The 15,091-nt window shown below is 50.1% G+C and overlaps 1 long non-coding RNA gene across 5 annotated transcripts; it reads right to left on the bottom strand.

The window, feature by feature from the left end:
• Positions 1-231: 231 nt before the first annotated feature.
• On the bottom strand, positions 232-14,793 carry LOC144175720 (uncharacterized). Of its 5 annotated transcripts, none has more exons than XR_013323676.1 (6): positions 14,651-14,793; positions 12,091-12,312; positions 7,560-9,381; positions 5,125-5,351; positions 3,171-3,334; positions 232-297 (listed from the first exon to the last, which is right to left on the bottom strand). It is a non-coding gene; the product is annotated as an uncharacterized LOC144175720 (long non-coding RNA). The 5 variants fall into 5 exon arrangements; XR_013323677.1 differs by having other exon boundaries at positions 3,181-3,334; XR_013323675.1 differs by having other exon boundaries at positions 247-3,334; positions 7,560-8,462; positions 8,543-9,381.
• Positions 14,794-15,091: the final 298 nt, after the last annotated feature.

Below are 15,091 nucleotides of genomic sequence, written 5' to 3'. Positions count from 1 at the left end.
ACAACATAGCAAGGTGCCACCTCAGTCACCTAGGTGGCGCAACAGATTAATTGTGTCCCTGACAGGACTAATCAAGATCCAAGTTTGCACTGGCAAATTGTGCAAGTTCTGTAGAAGTTATGTGCATTGAAAATGGGTCTCTACAAGCGGAACCTTTTTCAGAAAACAAACTCTGAAGTTATCACCCCCCCCCACACACACACACACACACAAACACAAAAAAAAAACCTACTTCACATCCGTCGGTGGCTGCACAGGACGCCATCACCGGCCCAAGGCAATAGATTCGGTTGCATTCTGGAAAGCAGTGGCAGAACAAGACAAGAGGGCTGCGGTAACTTCACGGCTCCTTAGATCAGCATAGGAGGTTACACGACATCTGATGGTAGACAAGGCGGCTCCAGCCCTGGATAAGCACTTACTGAACCTGTGGACCACATGGGAGAGCCATCACAAGGCCTACCTGGCCAATGGCCAGCAATACAGGGACCTCCTCTGAGTGCGCAACAAAGCAGCTCAGGCCTGTGGATATGCCAAGCAGCTGGCCCGCTCGAGGTGGTTTGAATACGGCAAAACTTTTGACAAGCACACCAGCAGACCTGCGACCCACTGTGGTGGCTCAGTGGCTAAGGCGTTGTGCTGCTGAGCACGAGGATGCGGGTTCCATTCCCGGCTGTGGCAGCCGCTTTTCTGATGGAGGCGAAAAGCCAGAACGCCCGTGTGTACGAGATCTCGGCACATGTTGAAGATCCCCAGGTGGTCAAAATTAATCCGGTGCACTCCACTACGGCGCGCCTCATCGCCTGTGTTGCGTCGGCGCATTAAACCCAACAATCAATTAATCAGCACACCAGCACTCGCAGGCTATGGAAAACCCACTGAGCCATGTCCAGCAAGCCCAAGACACAAAACACAAAAATCTGCACTCAACATGCAAATGGCCTTAGACCTGATGCTAGAGAAATTCAAGGAAATGCCGCTAAGGCTTTCTTACCACAACTTATCCCAGCAGACCCACACACCTATGAACCAAGGAAACCAGCCAGTGACCCCATTCACTCTGCAAGAGCTGACCCTGGCCCTAGATGCTCCCAATGTGCGTAGTGCTCCAGGCGGGATAGTATCACTTGGCAAATGCTCCTCAACCTTGATGAACCAGAGAAGCTCCTGCTGCTGGATGAAGTTGAATGGGATTGGGCAAACTGGGAGCATCCCAGCAGATTCGATTATTTACCCCATCCCGAAGCCAGGGAAAAAACCCAACAGCATTAAGAACCTCCGACCTATAGCTTTAACATCAACGCTATGCAAGCTCCTCGAGCGCATGGTGCTAACTCGACTCACATAGCCCCTCGAGGAGGAGAACCCAGGTTTTTTTTATCCAGCACAGACTGGGTCCCGGCCAGGGCTGTGCACCCAAGACAGCCTTCTGCTACTGCGCCAGCTGGTGGGAGATGGGCATTGGGGTCACCTTGAGGTTCCTGGCATCCTCCTGGAAGTAGACTTGCAAAAGGCCTTCGACATGGTGGTACATTCGGCCATACTGACGGCTCTCGAGGGGGCTAGAGTTGGCACACGGATAATGAGCTTCATGAGATCCTTCCTGGCAGCCCGAACATTTGAGATCAAATCTGACTCAGGCCAACCAAGGACATTCTCAAATGCCAGGGGAGTGCCGCAGGGCGCCATTTTGTCACCAGTCCTCTTCAACATTGCGGTGAGAGGACTGGCTGTAGAGCTACAGAAAATCCCACACCTGGGCTCGACATTTTACGGGGATGACATCACCCTGTGGGTGGACCCCAAGGGCATGAGCCTAACCACAGCAGACGTACAGGGTGTCATACAGCAAGCCTTGGACACCTTTGACCACTACCTCCGTTCCACTGGAATGCAGCTGTCACCGGAAAAGACTAACCTTCTCCAGGTGGGTGGCTACAACTCGGAGCGAGCGGAAATCGGCCTTACACTGGCTGGCAATACCATCACACGACCAGCGGAGCGATAGGTGAAGATCCTTGAGGTTCCCCTCAGCGAGGTTGGTGCACCAAAGGAATTCCGTCAGCTCAAGCCAACGTGGCACCGACACCTCCACCTCATCGGCCACATAGGCTACCACTTTGGAGGAGCCGGCACACGCACCATCAGGACATTATGCCTGGCCACCCTAACTTCGAAGGCATGCTACGAAGCAGCTTGCCTCATGCTGAACCAAATGTACTCTACACAACTGGAGTTCCTCCATCCCAAATGTCTCTGCGCAATAACTGGCCTGCCGCATCCCACAAGGACTGAAGTGTTCTGGCCTTCCTCCCCTTGAAGCCTTTGTCGAGGTGCACAATGAAGGCCATGATCTACGACGGCAAAACACAGCAGCGGGCAGAGGACTCCTCACCCTCACAAAAGACCTACCCCCCGATGCACCCAACCTACCATGCCTGTTAGAGCCTTGGCTCGATATGCTCCTCAAACTTCCAAAACCCCTCTCCAAAAAGTGCCATCAGCAGGATTATGAAGCTGAGCGTAGAGCATCAGCTACCCGCACTGACAGAACCTGGAACTCTGTGTTCACGGCAGCTACCTGGGACCCCATCACACACAGAGCCAGGCTGGGTGCAATCTCTGCAAACAGATACACAAGCATCAGCACCAACCCACCCCAGTCCAGATTGCACTGTTTGCCGTTCTATGTGCAGAGATGAGGTTTGTGAGGAGATCTGCCAGGGATTCAGACAGGCAGAGGAGAGGGTGGTCATCTACACGGACAGTAGAGAGGCTATAAAAATCCTCGGCTGCAACCCCCGAACTGGCACGCTTGCTCACGGGATCAAAATGGCAAGCAGAGCCATACAGACACTATGGAGTGGAGGTGAGGGTGCACTGGGTACCAGGCCACGCCGGTGGCATTGGCGAAGGAGCCGCACAGGCGTTGGTGAGCAAGCATAAGGACAACCGCTCCATCTTGGCGACCTAGTCTATGCCCGCACCCGACGACCCCGACCCAACAGCAAAATCTTCGCAGCCAAGAAGGAGCGAAGGTGTGCCCTCTGGCGGTACATTCCCACCAACCACCATTCACTGCCCTAAAGGCTGCCACGGGGGATGAGGTCCTCATCCACACTGACAGATGTGTTCGCAAAATGGTTGGCCCACTGCCACCCACTGCACACCCGGGGCTACCGTTGACAGTGACGACGGCCACCAGGAACAGGGCCCCATGGTGAGCTGCTCCACGTGATCCATGGAAGTGTGCCCAACAGTGACCCACTTGCTGTGGGAGTGCCCTGGCTACGAGGACTTCCGTGCCCAGTACTTGCCACCGCACATCACCACCCTGCACGAATGGACCACCCCCAACAACAACAGCCGTGACACACTGCTCTCCCTCTGGCCGTTTGTTCACAAATGATTGTGAGTGTCTGCATGTGTGTATGCACATTTTTTCTTTTCTTTCTTTCTTCCCCTCTTGCACCCACTTTCACCCTATTAGGCCAAAGATCCATCCTACAATAAATAAAGACATTCCATTCATCTATTTACATGTAAAAAGATATACAGTAATCCCTCGTTATAACAAGGTCAGCGGGACGGCCAAAAATTTCGTTATAAGCAGTGTTCCGATATAAGCGAAAACTCGAGAAAAGCTAAAGCATTTGAACTCTAATTGCACCACAGCTGTGAGGAATCAAAACACAATGTATTGCGTGAAGCAAAACTTTATTAATTAAGGTGCAAACGAGGCAGCGAACTTTGGCTGTTTCAAGCTCTTGCTGGGCACGAGCAACCGCTGCTCTAATTTGGCCAAGCATTGCACAATGCTGCGGTCGCCGCACGTAAAAGTGGCAGTGGCCACTTTTATAGGGGGGCATGCGGCCGTCACGCAACGCTACGAGAGTTTCGCTCTGGAAAGCGCCGCAAACGCCGTGGCTCGAGTCTGAGGTTGTGTCTTTGAGCTAAAAAAGACCGGTTAACGGCTCATTGTGGGTACCCAGCGCAATCATGAAAACCGACCGGTTTTACAGTGGGGGCTTTGCATGATGACTGGGCAATTTTTTCCCGAGGTGTGCAGTCGTAAAGTTTGCGACACAAGAGTTTTTTGGCGACCTGCCGACAGTGGTGCTTCTATTGAACGAATGTCGGTGTTCGTGCACCATCTCGTTCACGCCATTGACCAATGTCCAGGAACAAAATTCAATGGCCCTACCACGCATTTGGACCGTTTGTCTAAAGTCGGATGGGGCGGATCGAGCATGACCGGCTCGAGAAAATCGCCGAGGAAACACCAGCTTGCATTGACCCGCCAGTGTTGATAGCCTGACTCGCGCCGAGTCGGCGCCCTTCGGCGACGCCTCCGCTTGCCCCTTTCGTGCTCTTCGAATAATGCAGCCTAAAATGCATGTGTTTGGGTTGGGACCAGAAGAAATTTCGAACAAAGGGATATTTCGAGTAAAGCGAGTTCGTTATAACGAGGGATTACTGTGCAAAGCTGAGCAAACATAACCACACCATTTCTGGCCTGTTCAGAATGCATGGTCTACTCAATACTGTTATTGTGCAGTAAAAGATGTGTCACACAGATGGGAAGATGTCTCAACACAATACTGCATGAATCCAGCAAAAAAGTGCAAAATGGGAATAGTGGCCACCTGGGCATACACTGCAAAGAGTGCAGTTGTTGCCCGGATTTTCTAAATTTCTCCAGTATTCATAGTACACAAAAGTTCACCAGGAAGACCACTGAAGCATGTGAAGTTATACCTGGGAAAGGCACGCGTCAGCTTACCCTCACTAATGGTAATCAACAAAGAAATTCCACACTTATCTTTCTATTGTACCCGACCCATGGCAGTGCCTTAAAACCGCAGATTGCAAACCCAACTTTTTTCAGCCTCCTAAATTCCCGTGCTGCTGTGGAATTCCACGGTAACAAGCACCAGAACTAAATAACACCGTTTGCCTCCGACAAAAGGGACAAACATGTTTGTTGTTTTCGTGCTTCTACCCAAGTATGGCCCACCAACTTACCAAAGCCTATACAGAGGAGCCTAGTTTAGGTTCGTCATTCAAAGGCACAAATTGAATTAAAGCAATAAGAATTGGGAAGAGCCTCCACCATGCACTTACACAGCACGGCTTGCAGCCTCCGTGGGTCCTGGGCCTTTTTCGGGGCACCCTCTCCGAGCGTTACACGTTCTGCCACCTCCTCTGCTGCGGACACTGCACGCACACAAGTTCCCGGCCAACTCAATTCCGGCCAACAGGCTATGTGGCACAGGGAAGGAGGCTGCACCCATGCTCCCCAGGATCCACCAGCAGCAACGTTGTGGAACGGCACTGATGATCGTCAGCTTCTGCAACCAGCATATGCCTCACATTATCAGGGGTGTGCACTCACAAATTGATTTGGAGGCGTTTTCGGACAAGCAAAAAACACTTCCCTAACGGGCCAGAGGGCACCACACACAGCGGTGCACGTGGCCCTCCTCCCTTTTTTTGCCTCTTTTCCCACACACTGTATCGCAGACCTTTAACAACCGAGACGCTTCCAAAGAAAACATGGAGAAGTGGCATCTCCTCAGCCACTTTCCAGCAATTCCTCTGACGTCATAGAATCTTGTGCCATTTGCGGCCGCCAGCCTGGGCCACGACAAAAGTAAGCCATCACTAAGAAAGTGGGTCCCTAGTTCCGTTTGATCGCATCACTTTAATGCAAACGTGCAATTAGCCACGTTTTTAGTGGTGGCCCACATTACACCACTCCTACCCATATTACATGGTTGTAGCACAAAATCTGAAAGTTTTTCAATGTTTCCTGCATTTTTTTCAGTTAAAGCACATTTTGGGGCTCGAATATATGAAGCAAACTGCCCTACTAAAGGCTACTTCATTCAAATCGAACTAAGTTGTTTTTTGACGTCTTGGCCTCCACATACAAACGCGGGAACGCTAAATTCAAAGAGACCATTTCGCAACTTACAGAAAAAACCCAATTCTGATGCAATTTACTCAACTTAAATCGAGTGAATGTTCACTTAATTTCCCTTTTACTCACTTCACTCCCTTCCAGTTACCGCTGAAGTTTTGCATCAGTGTTTGGTTTTTACCATGTCTTGTTATTCCTCGGCTGTGCCTCACCCCCCCCCCCATTCGTGTTGAGGCTAATTTTGTCAGTTTTATGCCTGTGGTACACTCACACATCAGTGTCCGTCGATCTCACAGGTTATTCCTGCATGCCAAAGCATAAAGACGTGATTGGGCGAGAAATGCAGCCTCATACTGATGAGAAGTTCAGATTGGCCCCTTCTCCCTTCTGCACAATCAACCAAAAAAATGCAGCTACAAAGCTCAGATGACTCCCGACTAGCTGCCACTCCAAACAGGCCGAGTGTGTAACGGCACCTAACCACCCACTGCGACCCTCAGCTAAGCTCTAGCCACAGAGAAACAAGGGGTAGGGCCCTAAATAGGAGGATTCCGTTCCTGGTGATACTACAGAGGATATCATTTGGGGCCTGACTATATCCAAAAGCCAGTCCTGGCATGCGGACACGACTCCGTTTAGATAATGCTTGGCGACTGATCCCAGCATGTGAAAGATAAAAATCACCGACAAAAAAAAAAAGAGAAAGAGGGCCTTGCACACAGCACGTAGCCCACACAACCCATCTTTCACAGGAAAAAGCGCAAATTGAGCATCACTATTTTTTACAGTTAAGCACTTCAGAAATTTTGTAATAGTACTGAAATTCCGATTGAACTGAATATCGATTAATGGAATACTTGAACAAATATGAGAAGAAAAAAAATAAACAAATCTTCACGGTGCCTAGTGTACACTACCAACTCATCGCAGGCCACACACAGTTCGTGCAGATGCGGTTCTAGGCACATACTGGCACAAAATGTGTTTTTATCCCGATATGGCACAGGAAATTTGGCACAACAGAGTAGACCTACACAAAGTAAACTTCAGCAACAAACCTTAGGTGCAACCACCGCGGATGACGCCTGCACAAGTTTTTTGATGAGCTTCAACATACCCGAAGAATACAATACAACAACACTGCATGAACAACTACAAAAAAAGAGCAAGCTTTCCGTACAGAACCTTACCATCTCACACACTAAAGAGAAACATTCACATTCATACGATAAGAGTGTAACAAAGCAGATAAACATAACTTACGAGCAAGGTAGTTTCAATCTTGTTGAACAGAAAAATTGCCTATTCCATCCAGTAATCAAAGGGCATATGTTGAAACACCTACAAGTTAAATGTTATTCTGTACCTTGTCATTTGGGATTAATTAAATTACAAACACAAAACAGACACGTTTCCCCTTCCTGCAGTACTTTTACAGGCAAGCCAAGAAGAGTTGAAACAAAATGGCTCTTCAATTTAGTCTGGGACTCACCGCAAATTGTCCGCGGGTAGTCTGAGTGTTCTTTACAATATAGGAGTACATGGGAAAAACTACTGCCGAATTGCTTTTTGCAGAGTCCACAGCGAGTCTAGAACTGATAATCGAAAAGCTGCAATATGAAACATCTTTGCATACCAGGCACCTGGATAGCTTTCATCCGTTCTTGTTTCAGACACTTTTACTGCCGCGTTGAAGCTGGCCTTCAAGGTTTTTGGACACCGGTTCCTGTGCTTCCTCCAGATCTTGTGCCCCACTGCAGCTGCACTTGCGCCAGAAGCATGGCAAAGATCAAGACATGTTACAAAACTAACTTGCTGGATACGCAAAACGTCGTAGTCACACCGTAAAACCGTTGCGTTACTTCGTGGTTCCCGGTAGTTAACTCGCGTGCCACAGGTTCACTGCAAAAGGTTCAAGAAAAACGTGGCCGCTTAGGAATTACTTTTTGTTTTTATGGCGGAACTTTGCCATACAGCATAAGAAAACTATATGTGCAGATACCCTCTGGATTCCCGAAGAAGGAATCAGAGCAGGGGTCCACAACGCGGTCCTTGTATCCATGCCATGGAATCTGGCGGATATCTGGGGCACAGGCTGCAGAAGACGATGTGCACAAGGCGCAGTCTTTGCAGGACAGCTCCACAGCAAGTGCTCTGTTGTAGCCTGCTCAACAGGAGCGGGGCAGAACGGGCTCTTTGAGTCAAACCGGGCATGGTACTTAGGTGACCAGGTCCTTGTCACAGCCGGCACGAGGGCCACTCCCAAGCTAAGATGTCAGAGCGGGACCCCATGTTGGTGAGATCCGTACCCCACAAAGGTGTGAGAGGACGACCGGTGCGCCGTAGACGTTCTTTTGCCCTGGCTAGGCGAATAGCCGGTGAGGAAGGCGCAAGAGGAGCAGGATATTGCCCACGCACGGGGTGCGCACCGGCGTTTGCAGCCTGCATTGCAAGGTGGCTGTTGCATTGGCATCAGGGCACGCGAACACGGCAGGGGTAAGGGTTCACTGTGGCAGGGGAAAGTGTGAGGCCGAGATACCTGCACCAAGAATCGGTTTCATCAAGAGTCTGTTGCAGGCTCACACTTTGGACATGACGGCCCTGACGAACAGGCCATACCGCTATGTTGTCCGCACAGATGATACTATGGGAATGCGGAACAGCACCCAGTTGCAGGCAAGAGGTATCAGGGCCATGTTAGAAAGCAAGGGGGACAGGACAGGTCCCTGAGGCACACCGTGGAGGGGCTGGAAGGAACCGATGGGAGATCTGCTGAGGCAGATGGAGAAGGTGAAGTGAAGTTTCATGTGGGGACTGCATTTCGGCTCATGCCAACGCATGTTAACAACACCACCAGATACTGGTTGTGGCTTCCTGCTACTGGGCAAAAACAAGTGTCCCCGAGTTTTTTCGAATGTCATGGAAACACTGAATGGTTCAACACTGGATGCAAGTGAAACAGAAGCCATTCACGCAGTACTGAAAATGGACTCTGTAACAGCCCCTGACCTGCAATACCTTCAACAAGCATTGAAATAGCTTGTGACAAGGGTATACATAGCTTTGACATGACGCCACCTCAGCCCTTTCCGGCGGAGTACTGCTCTCAGCTTTCCCAGTGCTGCTCGAGGCAAAAGCGCACATCAGTTCACAGCCTTGCACCATGCTTTCAGCAGCGCTCCAACATGGCTGCTGCAGTGATGCCAGTACAAGCCATGTGTAAGGGAGATTAGTGCCGTAGTGCGATTTCTGATGCCATAACAAGCTTCGAACACATACCTACAACACCGTGGCTGTGTTGAAAAGGTTTGCTTGCACGCTTGTTTTTCACCTGGGGCTGAGTGACCTGGTTGGTTGTAGACACTCCTGGGACTCTGAGGCGCTTGGGGTACTGGGGGCTTCTTCAGCAGCTGCTCAGACAAGCCTGGTGCGCTGGTGCTCCGTGGCCACCATCGTGCCTGCAGAGTGGGCCAGAAATCAAGGTCCCCCAGTACCCCTTGGCCAAAAAACACTGGCATTTTCTGAAATCTGCAGTTCAGGAAAACCCCGCACACAGGCTGCAATATGTTACGATGCTAAACTACACACCCTGTCTTGGCTTTTGCAATTTTAAATAACAGTAGTCCTGCTACGTGTGCCAAGAATAAATCAAGCATTGGCTGACAAAAAGAAAACAAAGACATGCTCAGGCAAATACAAATTACAAGTTCATTTCAAAGCCAACTGCCCGTATAGCTACAGGAAAACCCTACAACGAGGCTCTAGAACCGGGAAAAAAAAAAAAAAAAAAGACTGAGTTGACTGGGTACAATGGACCTCTCCCGGGCTACGTCACATGGCGGTCGTGACGCCACGGAAAGCGCACGTGCTGGGTGTGGCCGGGAGGGTGGTTGGCAAAAGATTCGGACCGGCGCGCAGGGCGCATGCAGTGAGGCTGCATTAGACGAGTTTTTGTTTATGTGTTGGCTTTTCTGATGCCGGTGGGCTGCTGTGCTCTCGGCTACGCAAATCTGGCGAGCAAAGTCAGCAGCATCAGACTTTTCAGAGTCCCCAAAGAGGTAAATTCGGCGTGTATAGGGGATGTGCGCAATGTGCCGGAGAGGCTGACAGCCAAAGCAGCGACATGGTCTGCTCTTACTCGTAGCAATATTGGCCATTCTCGAACTTCTGCTGTTCTCCAAAGCGCAGTCATACCGTCTACACTGGCAGTCCGCGCTGAATCGTGCCATGAAATGATGCTCTTTATCAACCCTCTGCTATCATGCAGCACCAGCAGAAATTTGGTCACGTGAAATAGTGCCGGGGGTAGGTGGCAGACGGAAATTTTTAATTTTCTTGCTGCGAAATATTGTCATGTTTTGAGGAGGTAGAGCACTGTATTAAAAACACAATGAATGAATGTCCAGCCTACTCAGGCGACACGGAATAAATGTTTCGACGAGGGATCCGCGATAGCCGCCTGCCGCCAGATCGACAACGACAAGTTTGGTCTTATGGGGGGACCTGTTCAAGACGAACGAAATTCATTGCTTGTAAGTGCAATAAATTTTTACCTTGATCAATTCTATTCTGCCTTGAGGATGCGGCAAAACAGAGATGCTTGCCGTGCTCACATGTAGCACCTTCAGTTGACCGGACGGTAAACGAAAGTGTTGCGGAGGTTGTAGATGCGGAAGGCTACATGGAGGTGCGACGGCCACAGCTAAGATAGCTAGACCCCCACCTGCAACGTGGGCGGCCAGCGATGGCCCGAACCAACAGCACATCGTTCCTTTCGGGCGCCACGCGGCCACGCCGGGCTGTCGGCGCAGGCGCATCCAGCCTACCGCCACCGCACTTCACGGCCGCCAGCAGGCGCCACCCGTCGCGGACATGCGCTTCGTGATGTCACGTTTACATACAGGGAGAGGTCCATTGAGGGGGCGCACACACTTCTGTTTTCATAAGAAATGCATTTCTTCTAAATGGCATTCACCTGAATTGGGTCGTTTTTATTTTAGGATTGGCATAAGCCTGTTGCACTGAGTGGCGCAGGCAAAAGCTGTTTTTGTTTTGGTAACTTCATCTTTTTGTATGCCTCCACACATTCAAGAAGCATCCAGAATTTTCACCATGTACTCAAGACATTTTCAGCAGTCTCAACAAATAACTGCCACTCAGAAACGATAACATGGTGCAACCAGGGACGTAGCCACATGGGGGTTTGGGGGTTTGAACCCCCTCCAAACTTTTTTCCAGGTAGGACGTAAACGAGGCTTAGTGCTACTTTCAGCAAACCTCCTCCCTTCCAATAAAACATACCCCTCCGCCTTCCCCCCAAAAAATTTTTTAGTACTACGGCCCTGGCTACAACCATTACTTCTTCCCTGAATTATGAGTTTCAAGACACGAAATTGCATTCCGTGCGAAGTCGAGACATTGCTGAAGTACTACTACGTCAGCAAGAAAAAGACACCTCTGGAAGCCCCGTGCCAAAAGACACATGCATGCTGACGACATTCAAACACTGCAGCATAGTAATAGATAAGTAAAACTGCGACAGGAACTGGAGTTCTCGGCACGGGCCTTTGGCCTTTCCAGCACACCCCAGCCCTCCTAGGTTGAAAGGAAGAGAGAAATGAAGAAGGAAATAAATAAATAAATTATATTTAAGGACTCTTCAGGTGATTCATGTCTAACAATTGCACTAAGGGAGAGAAGGACCCCGAAAAATAGTAAAACATTACTTTAGAATATCCGCCCGTGAACTCCAGCAAAATTGATGGCTTTTGAGAGGGCCGACAATAACAAACGGGTAAGCCACGCCAACTGGTGCTGGCAAGAGAAGAAAGGAAGGCACCAGGGGGTAGGAAGGGAATGCAGCACACAAGTGACGTGTAAAAAAAACTAGTGAGATGAATTAACACTCCTCACAAATGTCGAGGATCACTGCGCTGCTATTGAAGTGCGTGTGACAACAACGTCAAATTCACCTTTTCAGTACCGCGCCTTAAAAGTTTTCCCACCACACTTCCTGCACTAATATTTCCTGTTTAGCTCAAACTTCTGCACACGAAGGTTTAGACAAGCGCTAAAAACCCTTTTCGAAGGTGGCATTAGCAAACGATACCTCGCACACAGCTGCAATGGCAGCGATACAAAAGACAGGTCCAGAGGCCTAACATTACCTTAGGGGCACAGTACAGGCAATCCAAAAGTTAAACGGAGCACGCGAGTGATGGCCAAACTGGTGAAACTGCACGCCATGTGTAGATGCGCCACAGGTAGAGAGTGGCATCCGGCTGGCCTATCTTGACGTTCTCACACTCGCCTTGTCACCAGCTCGAGCAAAGCAGTGCTGCTGCCATTCGTGCTCGCCAGAGGCACTTTCAATGCTGTGCGTTTGCGCCCTGCATAAAGGAAACTTGGTATTCAGTGGCCTGTGTTTCCCGCTTCATCAGAAATGTACCATTTCAATCTGCGTTACAGGCGTGATTTGAGATTCATTTGGCGGTGAGGGTGTTAGCACTGTGGGATCAGTTTAACAAGCGCAATCCAAAACCACTATTGATCAACGGAAAGAATTGAAAATACAATAATTGAACGGGGGTATTGCAAATGACACAATACAGGCCCTCAGCGAAATTCAGCAAGTCAGCCGGTTCAAGATGAGTTACTTCAACACAATTTGGCTTTGTGACACAGAGCAAACAAACTTTACTAAATTGTCCCAGAAAAGAAGTTTGGTGTCCCTGCTTGAGACGCACGCAATCTGCTGTGCATCGCAAAGCAGGGAAAAAGGAATGGTAGGTGGTGGCAATTAATACAGAGTTGTAATTCATTCGTTCTAGACTCATTCCCTTTTACGCCAAAACAGTCCAGCGGTAATAGGTAAAGTTATGCTCACGTTAATTACATCGGCCATGTGCCGACGCAAAGGTGCTCGTACAAAAAATTCAGTGCCACTGCCCTCCGTGAAGGTGGATGACCAGCAGAGCTATTCGTGGGTTATCCATCTGTTGGCCACAAACTTCCACTCAAACAGCGACATTGCGCCAGGGAAGCAAGCATTCAGTTAAACAGGGTTGTAGCCATGCCGGGGTTGTAGCCATGCGGGGTTGTAGCCATGCCGAAGTCATGCATTTTCCCCCTGGTGGTATTCAGAGTCTCAAAGAGCATCGCGCTTACGCTTTGCATCTGGTGGTCTCCTTCCACAGCCTTCACGGCCATCGCTGCCTATCTTTTTCATTACGAGCAAGCTTCACTGTGAAACACACAATGTGGGAATCTTTTGAAAGTCGGCCACCCCTGAGCCCAAATACACTGCTGGGAAGACATTTGTGGCAGTACACATCACCTTATATCAAAAACGAACGCACTGGATGCGAACGGGTAACTGAAGTGAGAGGTTGCATGCCAAAGTGAGAAAAACGGGAGCGGCTTTTCTCGGTTCTACGCATGCAAGAAGAAAAAGGGGGGGGGGGGGGGGGGGGGGGGCCTGTAAACTACACTTGTGCTATGATTAGCATGAGTTACACTGCCTTTCAGGCTTATCTTCATATCAGTGCCTTTTGGCGTACCCTCAAACGCACAGCCCCTTCTTCCAGCAATAGATGCTCTCACTGCTGAACAGTGTGGATGGGGCCGTACTCATGCGGCAATGAGAAAAACATCTAAGGTAATTTGTTTGCTTGTTCCTCCCGAGTAATAGTCAATTTGTGTTGACCTGCAATCGACTCGCTTGCTCAGTTCTGGTGAGCACCTATTTGTGTGGTGAAAAGAATGCAGCGTTACAATGGCGAAGGCGTCCCGAACAGGGCTCCGTCGCCTTCGTCATGTAGTGGTAGCATGGTGGACGAGCAGAAACAGCTGCCATGGTGTTCACGACAAAGAGCCGAAGGCAAAACTTAACTGCTTTACCGCGATGAACAGCGATGATACAGGAATGGCACCCTTCCGGGCGAGGTTACAACATGACTCGAACAGAGCAACACCATAATCCAATGCTGTCGAATGAATGAAACACGTTTGAAGGGAACACGTATTTACAACCCGAAGCAGCAACGGTCAATGAGCTTTCACAGGCGACAAGAAAAGAGTACAGCCACACACAAAGACTCCCTCCGGATCTCGTTAATGCCGGCGCACGTTGAGTATGGAAAAGGGTGGAGAGGGCCCGATCTCGGCGAGCGGCGTCCGCTCGCAAACTCAAGTCTCTCGAACAGTTTGTTTCGTATTTTGCAGATGCCGCGGCGTGAGTCACCGCCAGCGGGGCCCGCGCGGCGGGCGCTTGCCGCAATCTGTTCAAGGGAGGCAGGCTTTCCTGCAGCACAGCAGAGCTTCCCCGCACTACGCCAAACTTTCCGCACGTGCGCACAGGGTAGCGGCAGGCGGAATGGTAACACCAACCAATATTCGAATGCAGTTTTTTTGTTGTTTCCAAGCCAGAGATTGCATAAAGCGTTAAAAGCGCCCCTAACAAGCAGGGAAGGTAGCAGCGCGATTTCGCTTAGGCTGGCGTACGTGAATACCAGCATTAGTGCTTAATTCCAGCTAGGTCAGCCGGTTGTGCCCGCGAACCCTTGCTATCTGCAGCGCATGTGCGCTAGCATGCAGTTTTGCCCAGTTTGGCTACCGCTCGCGTGCCCCGTTTAACTTTTGTATCGCCTGCACAAGCTTACGAACGGCCAGGACGAACGCTGCGCAGCAAATTCGCAGTTCTCCACTCGGACTCTGTCAGTTACGTACTTGGAGTTGTCGTCATTGTAGTTCAGTCCAACGTTTGTTCAATCGGCACTTGAGTCAACCTACTACAATCTCCGTTACGGATACACATGCCTTTTTGGCGTGGTCAGGCGGGAGCAGTTTTTCGCACTTGATCCGCTTGATCCCACCCCCACTGCTCTCTGCGCATGCGCCACGTTGCTATAGCAACGCAGGCGCGTCGTCTGCTTTCAGGACGGCGCCGCTGCCGTGCGCCGCGGCCCCGAAGTCTAAGCACCGTCGATGAGCGAAGTGCCGCTCGTTGCCGGCATATACAATCGCGATTTTACAAATTAGAACTTGCAGCGCCAGGCATTTGGCTCATTTTGCTCGATCCAGCGACGAAGAGATGATCTGACGATTCGCGTCGAATTTCAATACATGGGCATTCATCGCGATGATCGCGAAGATCGCGAAGCAGGCACC

The sequence above is a fragment of the Haemaphysalis longicornis genome, unplaced genomic scaffold (genome assembly GCF_048455015.1).
Source record: "Haemaphysalis longicornis isolate Haplotype H1 unplaced genomic scaffold, Haemaphysalis longicornis Haplotype H1 scaffold_1, whole genome shotgun sequence".
Lineage (NCBI taxonomy): Eukaryota > Metazoa > Arthropoda > Arachnida > Ixodida > Ixodidae > Haemaphysalis > Haemaphysalis longicornis.
Note: the sequence above shows the minus strand (reverse complement) of the source record. Positions and strands in the feature narration are given on the sequence as shown.